At 41.3% G+C, this 15,393-nt stretch overlaps 1 long non-coding RNA gene across 4 annotated transcripts in view; it reads right to left on the bottom strand.

Annotated features, from left to right (window-relative positions):
* Positions 1-15,393, bottom strand: part of LOC129642941 (uncharacterized) — a 91,688-nt gene that overhangs the window by 48,347 nt on the left and 27,948 nt on the right. For all 4 annotated transcript variants that reach the window (XR_008709950.1, XR_008709949.1, XR_008709948.1 and 1 more), the window contains one exon: positions 1,540-1,591. This is a non-coding gene — a long non-coding RNA (uncharacterized LOC129642941). The remainder of the gene's footprint in view (positions 1-1,539; positions 1,592-15,393) is intronic.

Genomic DNA, 15,393 nt, shown 5'->3' with positions numbered 1-15,393 from the left:
AATTAACAGAATTATTCCAGTTTACTTCTAAATTTGAAAAAAATGAACTACTTCTGAGTTAAGAAAAAGCAACAACAATACTAAACAGAAGAAAAGTTATATTCAATCTTAAAGTATTCAACTGAATGAAACAACACCAGCAGAGAAAAAAACAAATTTATCAAGTCATAAAAAATACATTAATTCAAAATGAATTAGAAAAAGCAATATAGTTATTTGGAACTGCTATAGAAATTCTGTCTTAAAATAACCAATTGAACTTACCCAATAGGTTCACTTGAAGATAAATTAAAATATGATTATAATATGAGAAATTTATAGTTAAGTAGCATTACATTAATTCCTTATTTTTCCTAGTACACTCTAATATGTTTTTCTTTCCTATTCTTTGTACATACTTATCTTCCCAATAAAAAATAATGAATAATGAAGGAAATGATGGGCAAATGAAATTTTATTTTCACTATAATTAGATTTCCCCTCTAAAAAATCTTCCATCTCCTTAAATCACTATGAATTAAACTATAGTGTTTCCTTTATTGCAAAATTCCATGCGAAGCATGTTAATCCTTCCTCAGGAAATCTCAGGATCATTCTGGTATAGCCGTGTTTACCCAAACTTCGCCAACAGTCTGAGAACATGGTTTCTAAAGGGATCTACATGGTACAAGTCTTGGACGGGCTGAGACACCAGTAAATTTGGGCAATTTTTCCTTGCCCAAGTGCTTCACCTACATGAGTACAAAAATCCTGCATTAATCCCCTCCCTGGGGGGAAGAGAACTTTCTCATGTACTAACCACTGAGTTACATAAATTCATTTAGTTTTCAAAATAACCCTACAATCTCGGCATTAGTAAACTTGCTTTACTCAAGAGGTCAAACAGCCCACCTGCCTCATCCGAGATCACATCTAATGGTGGACACTCAGACTAGTTCCCTTCTCTCTACACGCAGGATATTCATCACGCTTCCTTCTCAACCATCACAGTTTTCTAAAATAACTTTTTTCTTTCGGTAGTGTAGGAGTTACAAAACTATAACCTGTAGCACAAACGTTTCCTGCTTCTTGTCTTTATAAATGAAGTTCTATTGGAACAAAGTCACACGCATGTGTTCACGTAATGTCTGTGCCTGCTTTTTCAGCAGAACAGCGAAGCTGGGCAGTTGCGACAGAGGCTTGGGTCTAAAATGCTGAGCATGTGAGCTTTTCCGAAAAAGGTTTGCCAGCCTCTGCTCTACTGCATCTCCATGTTAGCTGAGAGAAAATAAGACTATCTAGACAAGATATATGTAAACGAACAGTTTTTAGAATAATTTTTATACATAGTATGACACTGTTTTTTGAACAAATGTTAACATTTGCTTCTATGTATATATATAAAAATACTTGCGAAGTTCATATGCCAAATGGTGGTTATATTTGAGGCATCAGATTATTATAAGGAAACTTTCATGATGCTTTAAATATCTAAATTACTTCAATACTTAATAATTTAATATTTGCTTAGTTGAATTTATTTCTTCTTTCTTTACTTACCAGGTGTTGGTCCTCAGACAAGTCTCTTCATCTCTGCTGGACTCTATTTTATCTGTAAAATGAGGAGCTGGGTTAGACAATCTTTCCAATTCTTTTTAATTCTAACACCCCACCATTGTATGTAACACAGCCACTCAATTTCTTAGTATCATTTACTTTCGGTAACTACCAACCAGGGAAAGATGTCTACAGGGAGCCTACAAATTAAAATTTTTCCACTTGTCATTTTTATTAGGAATAATCTTCATAGATAACTCACTTTTCTATTGGTTCACTAGAATCTCTTACAGGAGAATAATCAGAGGAATTCTAGGATATCATCATATTTCTATCAGTTCAGTTCAGTTCAGTTCAGTCGCTCAGTCGTGTCCGACTCTTTGTGACCCCATGAATCGCAGCACGCCAGGCCTCCCTGTCCATCACCAACTCCCGAAGTTCACCGAGACTCACGTCCATCCAGTCAGTGATGCCATCCAGCCATCTCATCCTCTGTCGTCCCCTTCTCCTCTTGCCCCCAATCCCTCCCAGCATCAGAGACTTTTCCAATGAGTCAACTCTTCGCATGAGGTAGCCAAAGTACTGGAGTTTCAGCTTCAGCATCATTCCCTCCAAAGAAATCCCAGGGCTGAACTCCTTCAGAATGGACTGGTTGGATCTCCTTGCAGTCCAAGGGACTCTCAAGAGTCTTCTCCAACACCACAGTTCAAAAGCATCAACTCTTTGACGCTCAGCCTTCTTCACAGTCCAACTCTCACATCCATACATGACCACTGGAAAAACCATAGCCTTGACTAGATGGACCTTTGTTGGCAAAGTAATGTCTCTGCTTTAGAATATGCTATCTAGGTTGGTCATAACTTTCCTTCCAAGGAGTAAGCGTCTTTTAATTTCATGGCTGCAATCACCATCTGCAGTGATTTTGGAGCCCCCAAAAATAAAGTCTGACACTGTTTCCACTGTTTCCCCATCTATTTCCCATGAAGTGATGGGACCAGATGCCATGATCTTCGTTTTCTGAATGTTGAGCTTTAAGCCAACTTTTTCACTCTCCACTTTCACTTTCATCAAGAGGCTTTTGAGTTCTTCTTCACTTTCTGCCATAAGGGTGGTGTCATCTGCATATCTGAGGTTATTGATATTTCTCCCAGCAATCTTGATTCCAGCTTGTGCTTCTTCCAGCCCAGCGTTTCTCATGATGTACTCTGCATATAAGTTAAATAAGCAGGGTGACAATATACAGCCTTGACAAACTCCTTTTCCTATTTGGAACCAGTCTGTTGTTCCATGTCCAGTTCTAACTGTTGCTTCCTGACCTGCATACAAATTTCTCAAGAGGCAGGTCAGGTGGTCTGGTATTCCCATCTCTTTCAGAATTTTCCAGTTTATTGTGATCCACACAGTCAAAGGCTTTGGCATAGTCAATAAAGCAGAAATAGATGTTTTTCTGGAACTTTCTTGCTTTTTTGATGATCCAGCGGATGTTGGCAATTTGATCTCTGGTTCCTCTGCCTTTTCTAAAACCAGCTTGAACATCAGGAAGTCCACGGTTCACATATTGCTGAAGCCTGGCTTGGAGAATTTTGAGCATTACTTTACTAGCATGTGAGATGAGTGCAACTGTGCGATAGTTTGAGCATTCTTTGGCATTGCCTTTCTTTAGGATTGGAATGAAAACTGACCTTTTCTAGTCCTGTGGCCGCTGCTGAGTTTTCCAAATTTGCTGGCATATTGAGTGCAGCACTTTCACAGCATCAGCTTTCAGGATTTGAAATAGCTCAACTGGAATTCCATCACCTCCACTAGCTTTCATAGTGATGCTTTCTAAGGCCCACTTGACTTCACATTCCAGGATGTCTGGCTCTAGGTGAGTGATCACACCATCGTGATTATCTGGGTCATGAAGATCTTTTTTGTTCAGTTCTTCTGTGTATTCTTGCCACCTCTTCTTAATATCTTCTGCTTGTGTTAGGTCCATACCATTTCTGTCCTTTATTGTGCCCATTTTTGCATGAAATGTTCCCTTGGTATCTCTAATTTTCTTGAAGAGATCTCTAGTCTTTCCCATTCTGTTGTTTTCCTCTATTTCTTTGCATTGATTGCTGAGGAAGGCTTTCTTATCTCTTCTTGCTATTCTTTGGAACTCTGCAAATTAATTTTTCATTAGAGACTTTAGCCAACTGTGAATCTGGGGAACAAATGCTCTCTAACCCAATTTCAAGTTTGTTTTCTCTAAATGGGATCTTTTTTGGTTCCCACTCCATGACTCATGTTTGCGTTTATAATTTCTTGACTTGCTTTTGTAAGAACATGATATGAACTTTGTCCTCAGGATGCTCATATCCTGGAAGTTCCCATTTCCTCTAAATTTGATTTTGTTTTTAGTTTTATTTTGAAAACCACATTACAAATCTGAAAACATTATTAAATATATATTCCAATTTTACATCAAATATAAAGTACCGACACATTCTCATAGTCATTTTGTGACTGTTGAAATGGTGAAAGTTAAAATCAAAGCAAGCACCCAGTAGAAGTGACCTATGGAGACGGTGGACAAGTTCCCGCTCGATGGAGGCAGACGTCAGTATGGTCTTCTGGGGGATAGTTTCAGTCATTTATCTAAAACTTCAGGAGTTTAACCAGAAATTTCACTTTTAGGGGTGTACTGTAAGCAAATAATGAACAATGAGGAAAAGACAGGCATCCCACTTTTTATAAATTTATAAAAAACTAGAAAACAAATGTAAGTAAGCAGTGACTTGTTTAAACAATGTAATTAAGTACTATGCACCTATTAAAGTTATAACGCAAAAACAATGTAAAAGATCATGGGGAAATGTTTGCTCTAAAAAGTAGAAAATAGTTGTAAAATAATGCATGTAGTAGGATTCTATTTCTTATAAAAATGCATAAATGTAAAGATTTGTATGTATATCAGAAAGCAACTGGGAGGCTTCCAGTCAAAGTGTCAATGCTGGCTACCACTTGGTGAAAGAATTATAGTACATTTTTGGAGCTTTCATTAAATTTTCAATTTTTCTGCATTGACTACATATTATTTTATCACAAGAATTATTTAGGAGCAGCAAATTATAGTTACAAAAATAACTTTAAAGTCTCTAGATCATGCCTACCCATATGATCAGGCTTTTATGGAATCAATCATGTCAGTGATGCAGGAAGCATATCATTTTAACTGAATCTAAGTAAACAGTTTTTATCTAGTGTACAATCAAGTGCTGATTTTTAAAACTTGTATTGAGGAAAATTAAAATGAGCAATAAAGAAATAAGATAATCAGATCATACATCCCTTCATGCCCCTCTCATTCTCTTTCTTAGGAGAAGTAGGTCTTTAATTTCCAAGCTCTTTTTAAAATAAGCTGTAATAAGAGTACTTACTTGCTTTTTATACTTGGTTTTGATGTGCCTACCCATTCAATCACAAGCTCTGTGAGATCAGGTGTCATATTTTTTTGCTTCATTTACCACAGATCTCATTAAAGAGTTCAATGAGACTAGGTAAAAGAGCAAAACTACTAAAGCTTTGTAACAAAAACACAAGCTATCAGATTGGGTAGTTGATTCCTGTAACCTATACTGACCCAAGGCTAGCAAAATGTTCCGTGAGCTTAACCTCTTGGAACTTACAGAACCCAATCACATCAAATAGAGTGTGCTGTATCAACCTCCAGTATTTATGGAAGCCAAGGCCATCAATCTTGATGATCTAGGGCAAGTTAATTTTCTCTACCTGCGCTGCCCAGTATTTAATTTTATGCCTTTAAAAGATTACATCTGATAAATCATCCATAATCAAAACTTTGAACTCCAAATATAATTAACCAGATGACACTCCAGTACCCTTTAGGTGAAGTTAAAGTGCAGGAAATTTACACTGTGAATGTTGCAACCTGATATGAGTGGAAGTGCAAGATTAGACACTGGTCAGCCACATCCAGAGAGGAGGGTCTAATTCAGGAAACGTGTGTGTGTGTACATGTATGTATGTGTGTGTGTGTGAAAGTCACTCAGTCATGTCCAACTCTTTGCGACCCCATGGACTATAAAGTCCCTGGAATCCTCCAGGCCAGAATACCGGAGTGGGTAGCCTTTCCCTTCTCCAGGGGATCTTCCCAACCCAGGGATTGAACCCAGGTCTCCTGCATTGCAGGCAGATTCTTTACCAGCTGAGCCACAAGGGAAACGTGTGTGTGTGCACGCATGTGCGCACATACACACAATGCAGAACTCTGTCTTTACATCACCCATAAAGACAGGCTTCTAAAGCCAATTAATAATATAAACTACATGTTTTTCCAACAACTCTATATGAATCATTTTTATCTAAGCAATAATTCAAATTCATTGATTTTCTAAAGGACTTTATCAAACTCTGAATATATTGTTGTTATTAAAAATATTCTATTTCTTTAAAAATAATTGATAGTTGAGCTCTCTTCATCATTTGGACTCATCTTCATCCAGTAAGTCAGAATGAATAAAAGTTGATCATCTTCTTAAAATATAAAAGTAACCACAAATGCAATTTAAAAGCCAAGAAACTGAAACAAAAGAAATTCTTCTCATTTTCTTCTTTGAAGCTGCTCTCAATACCATAGGATACTTGAATGAGGAAGCGTTTCTTTTGCCAAGTCTTCAAAGCAAAAATTAAAATGGAAAGTTACTCGACTATCTGGTAAATTTCAGTCAATGAGGAAAGCCAACTTAGGTTAATTGAGGCTTGATTTTAAGTACCAATTTTTGCTTATGGGTTTTCTAAGAGGTTAGGGATTTAAAATTCAGTCTCTAGAGGAGGCATTTCTGTTTTAGAGGTGGGGAAAGTAACTAGGATATCAAAACCCGACTCCCATTCACAAATGTAATTTGAAAAATTTTGGAGATAACTCGGAGTCCCCTAACAATGGAGTATCTTACTTTAAGTCATTATCGGTACACAGGAGTGCTTATTGTGAAAGATCCCTTAAATACCTATTCCCCACTGGTTTATAACTGCCAGTGGGGCTGGTTTGCATGTTGAATGCAACAAGCATGGAAGTTTCTGGCAGAAAGTCTTATAAAGCTTAAATGTAGCAGTGGGACCATTCCGACTCAGCCCATAAGCTGCAAGGTTAGAAGCTAACATTTCAATGATCCGCCTGATCATCGATGGTGAATCACTGTGGAAACTGCAGAGATGTCCTGGTGCTGGGGCTAAACGCTGGGGAGTGCCGCCATGAAATAGTGCTTTGTGGAGATGTGACAATGAAGTCTCATATACTTGCTGCACATTCAGTCCATTTATATGGGATTTAGCAGGCGACTGCTCATTGAGGAGATGCTCCCCTTAGGATTCTGAGAGTGGGGCAAAAGAAGAATTGCACTGACACAGTATTTTATTTTATATTTAAAAACAGTGTATTTTTTTTAGTCACTAAAGAATTCTATCCTGCCAAAATGCTCATGGCAAAGCCTTGAGCCAAGAGAAGGGATGAATTTATGTTCCCTGAGATGCACACAAGTATTTAAAAAGTCATCAGGTGGTAGACAGATACTAAAAATTTCATTACAATATAACCTGTTACTACAAATAGCATTATTTCTCTCTTTTTTATGGCTGAATAAGCAACACGGATGGATCTACAGACTGTCATAGTGATGTAAGTTTGACAGAGAAGGACAGACATCATATGGTATCACTTATATGTGGAATCGAAAAAAAAATCTGTACAAATGAACTTATTTACAAAACAGAAATAGAATCACAGATGTATAAAGCAATATTATTGGTACTGGGGGAAAAGAGGAGAGGGATAAATTTGGAGATTTGGACTAACATATACACCCTACTATATATATATAATCGGTAACTAATAAGGACCTACTGTATAGCACAGAGAACTCTCCTCAATACTCTGTAATGGCTTGTATAGGAAAAGAATTTTAAAAGTAGGGGATACATGTGTATGTATAACTGATTCACTTTGCTGTACACCCAAAACTAATATAACATTGTAAGTCAACTGTGCTCCAATAAAAATCAGAAAAAAACAAAAAAAACAAATAACTTGCTACTAAGAGCATCTATTGTTCTGAGAGTCTCAACTCTTAATTTTAAAGTTGTTTATTATTTTGACTGAAGGATAATTGCTTTAAAGAATTGCGTTGGTTTCTACCATCCATCAACATGAATTAGCCATAGGTACACATCTGTCCCCTCATGAAACTCCCTGCCACCTTCCTCCCCATCCCACCCCTCTAGGCTGTTACAGAGACCCGTTTGAGTTCCCTGAGTCAAACAGCAATTCCCAGAACCCCAACTTTTAGAGAGGGGGTAAAAGTCTTGTGGGTTCAACATCATTCTCCCTTTATCCCTGCTTTCTCGTAATATATTTTGGAAAGTTTTCTATCAATGTGCATATTTGTGCACATATTAAGGTCCTTTGTTTTAGACATTCAGTACTGCAAACTGATGAGCTACGAGTCAGACTGTTTCCACAGATACGTGTGTGTATATATACACATACAACTTTTTATTTTGTATTGGTTGGTTTACTTGCTAAGTAGTATCTGACTCTTGTGATCCCATGGACTGTAGCCCGCCAGGCTCCTCTGTCCATGGGATTTTCCAGGCAACAATACAGGAGTGGGTTGCCATTTCCATCTCCAGGGGATCTTCCCAACCCAGGAATCGAACCCAGGTCTCCTGCATTGCAGGCAGAATCCATACCGACAGAGCCATGAGGGAAGCCCCGATGGGGTACAGCCAATTAACAACACTGTGTTAGCTTCAGGTGGACATCAAAGGGATTGAGCCATACATTTACATGCATCCATTCTCTGCCAAACACCCCTTCCATCCAGGGTACACATCACTATATTTAAAATGGACAACCTGCAAGGGCCTGCCATACAACACAGGGAACTCTGCTCAATGTTATGTACACAGGTATGTTTTTGAGCCACTTCTCTTTAAGGCTGAATTTCAGTGCTTTTAGATGGGTCTATCTCTTTGGCTTTTGAGAGACGTCCCCCACCCCCCCGCCGCCCCCGCCGCCCCGCCCCACTGCCTACACCAGCTTGTGGAAGCCTTGTCCCTCTGACATTGTCTTCCCCATCTCCCAAGGTTTGTTTTCCTTACTCAGGAACGTGCCTAGCTTGTGTCAGTCTTCTGCCACCAGCCTGTTGCCAGCAGGAAATTAATCTCTTGGCCCCTTTGAAACGTCTTTCTGCGCTTTGGGCTCTGAATCAAGAAAACTGCCACCAGCTGGGCCTGTTTCCCAGGATGGTGATGGTGAATTATTTACTGTCATCTTGGACTGATGCTATTAAACCTTCTTCCCACAGCACTGGGAATACTGGACATTGCACTGTCCACAACGCTCACGAGGTCCCTTTCCTAGTTTTGCACACACCAGCTCCCCAGGTGTGTTTATTCCAAACAGTTGGCACCTGCGACTCTCAGTGGGCGGATCATCAGATCCAGGAGCAATGAGCATGCTGCAATGATGCTGAGGTGAGTCCTGTGTTAGTCCCACAACTTCCCAGCAGGCTAGGGCCCAGGTGACTCCCCCGTGCATCTGTCTTGATCCCACCCCTCTGTCAGTCTCCTCTTTCCAGTCCTACCTCTCCACATCTCTTCCTCTGACTTTCCCCTAATCCTCACCGTAAGCTCTGCTTCCAGGAAATTGACTTAAGAACTCAATTCCCAAATGGGAAATGACTCTTCTAGAGACCCTGCTACAGAGAAGGCAATGGCACCCCACTCCAGTACTCTTGCCTGGAAAATCCCATGGACAGAGGAGCCTGGTAGGCTGCAGTCCATGGGGTCGCTAAGAGTCGGACACGACTGAGCGACTTCCCTTTCACTCTTCACTTTCCTGCATTGGAGAAGGAAATGGCAACCCACTCCAGTGTTCTTGCCTGGAGAATCCCAGGGACGGGGGAGCCTGGTGGGCTTCTGTCTATGGGGTCGCACAGAGTCGGACACGACTGAAGCGACTTAGCAGCAGCAGCAGCAGCAGAGACCCTGTTGGTGTTGGCTGTTGTCCATCACCTGAGTTGGTGATGGACAGGGAAGCCTGGCGTGCTGCAGTCCACGGGGTCTCAAAGAGTCGGGCATGACTGAGCAACTGAACTGAGAGATTCTGCAGCATTTCCATACAACAAAGGCGCTCAAGTTGGAACTTGCATGAGTTATAATCTATGTACTATCTCTGTACATACAATGCACTTTCCATTCTGAAGGGCCCTCAGTACATGAATCAGTTTCCACAGAGATGCCTGAGGCTGACAGCAGAATCATTCCTCAAATGCAAACCTAGCACTTGGCGACAGGTAGTCCATGGTGGTGTCGAGTTTGCAATAATGTGCAAAAATTCCTGCTGCTGTCAAGGAACTATGGGACACCTTACCGGTTCTTTTTTTTAAAAATTTACCAAAGGACAGCATTAATTTACGAGCTGAGATCTAAAGTCTCAATATGGCTGTGAATTTTAAATTCGGAATCCTATTTCTGAAACTTTGACTTTTAATCTGTTACTCTTGAGAACTGCTTTTTGGCAAAAGCAGAATGAATAAGCACAAACGATGCAGAGGGGCAGGTTCAGAGACTGGTGCTATGATTTTCTAATACATGAAGTAGTTAAAGAATGATGAGACAGTACATTATATCTGCATGGTAATTTAGTTCAGAAGTTCACAATTATTTTATTTTCAATATTAATTGCTTTTGTCTCTCAATAAATGACTCTGTAGGAAGTGGAATTCAATTTCATTCATTTTCAATAATCGAGATTGCTTTGAACCAGCTCAATAACTCTCACTCTTGGCCTCCAATGTATTGCTGGTCGTAGCACATAAATAATCTTAGTTTTCTTTTTAGATTCCTAAGCAGAACTGGCTTTTGGCAAAAGAGCTAAGGAGATACAATTTTCTGTCCAAGGCCCTCCAGCATCCACACGCCCCCTGATTTTCGCTTTCTCATCTCGTGGTCACCCCTGCCTGCTGTCTCCCACCAAGGGCAAGTGGTAGGAGACAGTGGGATCTCAAGCCCCTCTCCTTTGCTCACCCGGCGCCTCTGTCTGAGGTGCTCTGTGCCCACAACCCAAATACACCGGGAAGAGAGCCAGCGGGGCAGGTCAAAGTCCCTCGTGTCCTGCTGCTCTGCCCAGGGTGGAAAGGAGCCCGTGGGAGCTCCTCTGAGCCTCCCCATCTCCTGCAGCCCTTCCCGCAGGCTCAGAGGTTTTCACAGGCCTGTCTCCTCCACTAGACAACTGCTTCCCAGGGTTATAAAGCACAGGCCATTTATCTACATCAACCATGTAATGCTTAGCTACGATCCTCGTCAAAAATAGTCTGAATTCAGAGGAAGATAAATATATGATACCACTTACATGTGGTATCTTTAAACAAAATGATACAAATGGACTTATTTACGAAAGAGAAACAGACCCACGGAGACCAAATTTATAGTTACCAGAGGGGAATGGTGGAGTCGGGGGTCAGACTGGGTGTTTGGGATTGACACGTACACACTACTGTAGATAAAGTAGATAATCAACAAGGACCTGCTGTGGAGCACAGGGAACTCTCAATACTCTGTACTAACCTAAATGGGAAAAGAATCTGAAAAACAATAGACACATGTATAACTGAATCACTTTGCTGTACACCTGAAGCTAACACAACTTTGCTAATCAACCATATTCCGTATATAAAATACAAGTTTAGAAAGGAATGTACGTATAACTGAGTCACTTTGCACCACAGGAGACATGAACACATTGAATCAATCACACTTCAATTAAAAAATTAAAATGGGAAAAAACAAAGCTTTAACTTGTGCTAAAAAAAGAATAAATAAACTAATGGATGAACTAACGAGCAGTGGGTTAAGGGGTGCCGGTCTGTATTTTACCCCCATGAAGCTGCTTTTGCTTCTCCAGCACAGGCTTCACTCACTCACCGCAGAGTCTTTGTTGACCCACAGAGCCCAGCCTTGCTCAGGCCGTGCTGGTTCCGCATCCTGGTGGACTCCCGCCCGGTCGCTATTAGACTGAGGGCCCTTCTGAGGCAAGGAGCTCAAGTGCTTCTGTGGGATTAACAGGGTCAATGTGTCCTGTGACTCTATGAGCTCTCGTTTTCAAAATGTGTATCCCAAAAGATGATTCCAGGCAGGGTGCTTCATGGGCAAGAGTAGAACAAAAACACAGGAAAAGCAACACCACTTTTACACTTAGTGTTCTAAGTGCTTTACCAAAGTTGACTCATCAAGTTCCCAAAGCCTTTGCCATGGGCGGGACCACTAACTCATTTTATCCATGAGAAGACAGGCACCAGGAAATGAAGTGGCTTACCTTGATTCACTGACAGTCTCCCTTATAAAAGCATGGTAATGGTGTTGGAGCTACTAAAAGGGATAGCTCACGATGAGAGGGACCATCAGCCCAGTGTGAACTGAACTAACATATCACTACTGCACTTTATCCATTTTATTGTTAATTGGACTATAATTGCTTACAACATTGTGTTAGTTTCTGCCATACGACAATGTGAATCAGCAACAGTTATCCATGGCGTCCAGTCCCAACACTCCAGGGTAAATAGATGGGGAAACAAAGGAAACACTGACAGGCTTTATTTTTTTTGGCTCCAAAATCACTGCAGATGGTAACTATAGCCATGATATTAAAAGACACTCCTTGGAAGAAGCTATGAGCAACCTGGACAGCATATTAAAAAGCAGAGACATTACTTTCCTGACAAAGGTCCGTCTAGTCAAAGCTATGGTTTTTCCAATAGTCATGTATGGATGTGAGAGTTGGACTATAAGGAAAACTGAGCACTGAAGAACAGATGCTTTTGAACTGTGGTGTTGGAGAAGACTCTTGAGAGTCCCTTGGACTGCAAGGAGATCCAACCAGTCCATCCTAAAGGAAATCAGTCATGAATATTCATTGGAAGGACTGATGCTGAAGCTCCAATACTTTGGCCATCTGATGTGAAGAATTGACTTCTTGGAAAAGACCCTGATGCTGGGATAGATTGAGGGCAGGAGAAGGGGACGACAGAGGATAAGATGGTTGGATGGCATCACCAAATCAATGGAGATGAGTTTGACCAAGCTCCAGGAGTTGGTGATGGACAGGGAGGCCTGGCATGCTGCAGTCCTGCAATGGGGTCACAAAAGGTAAGACATGACTGAGTGACTGAACTCAACTGAATATATGCATATGTGTGTATATATACATATGTATGTGTGTGTATATATATATATTGGCTTCCCTGGTAGCTCAGCTGGTAAAGAATCCACCTGCAATGCAGGAGGCCCTGGTTTGATTCCTGGTTCTGGAAGTTCCTCTGAAGAAGGGTTAGGCTACCCACTCCAGTATTCTTGGGCTTCGCCGGTGGCTCAGGTGGTGAAGAATGAGCCTGCAATGTGGGAGACCTGGGTTAGGAAGATCCCCTGGAGGAGGGAAGGCAACCCACTCCAGTATTCTTGCCTGGAGTATCCCATGGACAGAGGAGCCTGATGGGCCTCAGTCAGTGGGGTTGCAGAGTCAGACATGATTGAGTGACTAAGTGCACGCACATGCACACACACACACACACACTCACACATACATCTCCGTACCCTCTTGAATATCACTTCTTTTGCTGTAAGTTTTAAACTTGAGGGGAGGGGTCAGTTGTGTTAAACAGAGGATTTAGTGACTCCCTAATTTTCATTGCAGGCTGTCTCTTCTGATGTTTGTTTCTTCCATTATATCCACATTTCCAGTGTTCTCTTGGACATCTCCAGTGGTTTGATAACTCAAACTCATTATGTCCACAAACAACTCATTGCTGACCAGTTTTTGCGTCTAATAACTTTGCCAGTTGTGTGAGTGGAATGTTAATCTGGTCATCTGGATTTGAATCACTGACCCAGTTGTCCTGGAGTGTGTTTTGCATCCCTTTCCTCACATTTGTTCCATCTGTCCACATTCAGTGTTCATAAGCCAGCTTTAGATTTTTTCCTTCCTCTTATTCCTGCAGTCATAGCATCCCATCTTCATCAGTTCAGTTCAGTCGCTCAGTCATGTCCAATTCTCTGTGACCCCATGGACTGCAGCACGCCAGGCTTCCCTGTCCATCACCAACTCCCTGAGCTTGCTCAAACTCATGTCCATTGAGTCGGTGATGCCATCCAACCATCTCATCCTCTGTTGCTCCCTTCTCCTCCTGCCTCCAGTCTTTCCCAGCATCCAGGTCTTTCCCAATGAGTCAGTTCTTTGCATCAGGTAGCCAAAGTATTGGAGTTTCAGCCCATCTTCATGCCCTACCTTTATGTCCATTCTGTCCTGAAATGTTTTGCCTATGGTTGCCTGGTTTTCTTCCTAAAGAGCAGCTCTACTGTAGCATCTCACTCCAAGGTTTGTAGCAGCTCTCCATGCTCTATCAAAGCCCACACAGCTTCTCCCACCTGCAGTCAAGGCTGTTGCTGGTTGGTGGAAACATGTAACACTCATTCTCCACATCAGATTTCCATAGAAGGGATGTTCCTTCCTGTCTGGTCCTTCTTTTTCAAGAGAGTGTAACATTAAAGAGAACATTCACTTCTGCCAAGTCTGGTAAGACTAAGGTACAGATCGTTGTCCACCTGGGATGCAGGTGAGCTTTGGTTAATTTCTTTTATGAGAGGCCCCTGGTGCCCTGTCTTCCACCGCTTCCACCCCGTCGTCTAGAGGCTCATGGTTGTCTGCATGCTCTGTAGACAAATATATGCAAAATTTAGAAAACCTGACTAGCTTCCTATTCCAAACTATATCCCCAGTGCCAGCTTTACTGGCAATTCTGCTTGTAATTTAATCTGTGTCCGATTCCTGCTTCTTTATTTCAAAATGCTTGAAACTCATAGGTGGAAGAATGTGGATAATGTGCTTCAAAAACTCTAATAAAAGCCGTCTGTAACTTGGCATCAATGTATCTCAGCTCTCTTAACCAACTCTCAAAACACTGACCTGAAGCTTCTCGCCTAAGTTCATTCACTATTTGGTGTCCTCGAAGGGTATCAAGTCTTCCCCATGCCCTTATGTCACTGTGCTTCCTGCCTCTTCAGAGAACACACTTCTCACCATTTTTTTTTGCCCCCAAAATCCTATGTTTCAGGATCTTTTTAAGATGTTACTTCCTTCAAGCATAAGAGTAGTTTCTCATCTGCATGAATTCTTAGCTCACTCATGTTCTCTTTCATGAGTTAGTTCACCTTATTTGTACTTCTGTCTTACTGTCTTTTTCTTAACTACAATCTCTTTGAAGTACCTGTTGTCTGACGATGCAAAGTTCCTAGTGAATTAATAGTAGTATCCTCAAAAATATCAATTGAATTGAGTATGTGGTCTCATTTTTAAATAGATAAGTGACAAAACAAAGCTCTATTAGCAGGAAATTTTCTTCCTGTACTAATTCAAAGATTTATGACCTGATATTTTGCAAACACTCTTCTCCTCTCTGGAGAAGGCACTGGCACCCCACTCCAGAACTCTTGCCTGAAAAATCCCATGGACAGAGGAGCATGGTAGGCTGCGGTCCATGGGGTCGCTAGGAGTCAGACATGACTGAGCGACTTCACTTTCACTTTTCACTTTCATGCATTGGAGAAGGAAATGGCAGCCCACTCCAGTGTTCTCACTTGGAGAATCCCAGGGACAGGGGAGCCTGGTTGGCTGCGGTCTCTGGGGTCGCACAGAGTCGGACACGACTCAAGTGACTTAGCAGAAACAGCAGCAGCTTCTCCTCTCATGCTTCTCACTTTTTTATGCACTTAAGATTTAAAGAGGCTGAGAACTACTTTGTTTTCTAGGTACAAAGC

Source organism: Bubalus kerabau, chromosome 2 (genome assembly GCF_029407905.1).
Source record: "Bubalus kerabau isolate K-KA32 ecotype Philippines breed swamp buffalo chromosome 2, PCC_UOA_SB_1v2, whole genome shotgun sequence".
NCBI lineage: Eukaryota > Metazoa > Chordata > Mammalia > Artiodactyla > Bovidae > Bubalus > Bubalus kerabau.
Note: the sequence above shows the minus strand (reverse complement) of the source record. Positions and strands in the feature narration are given on the sequence as shown.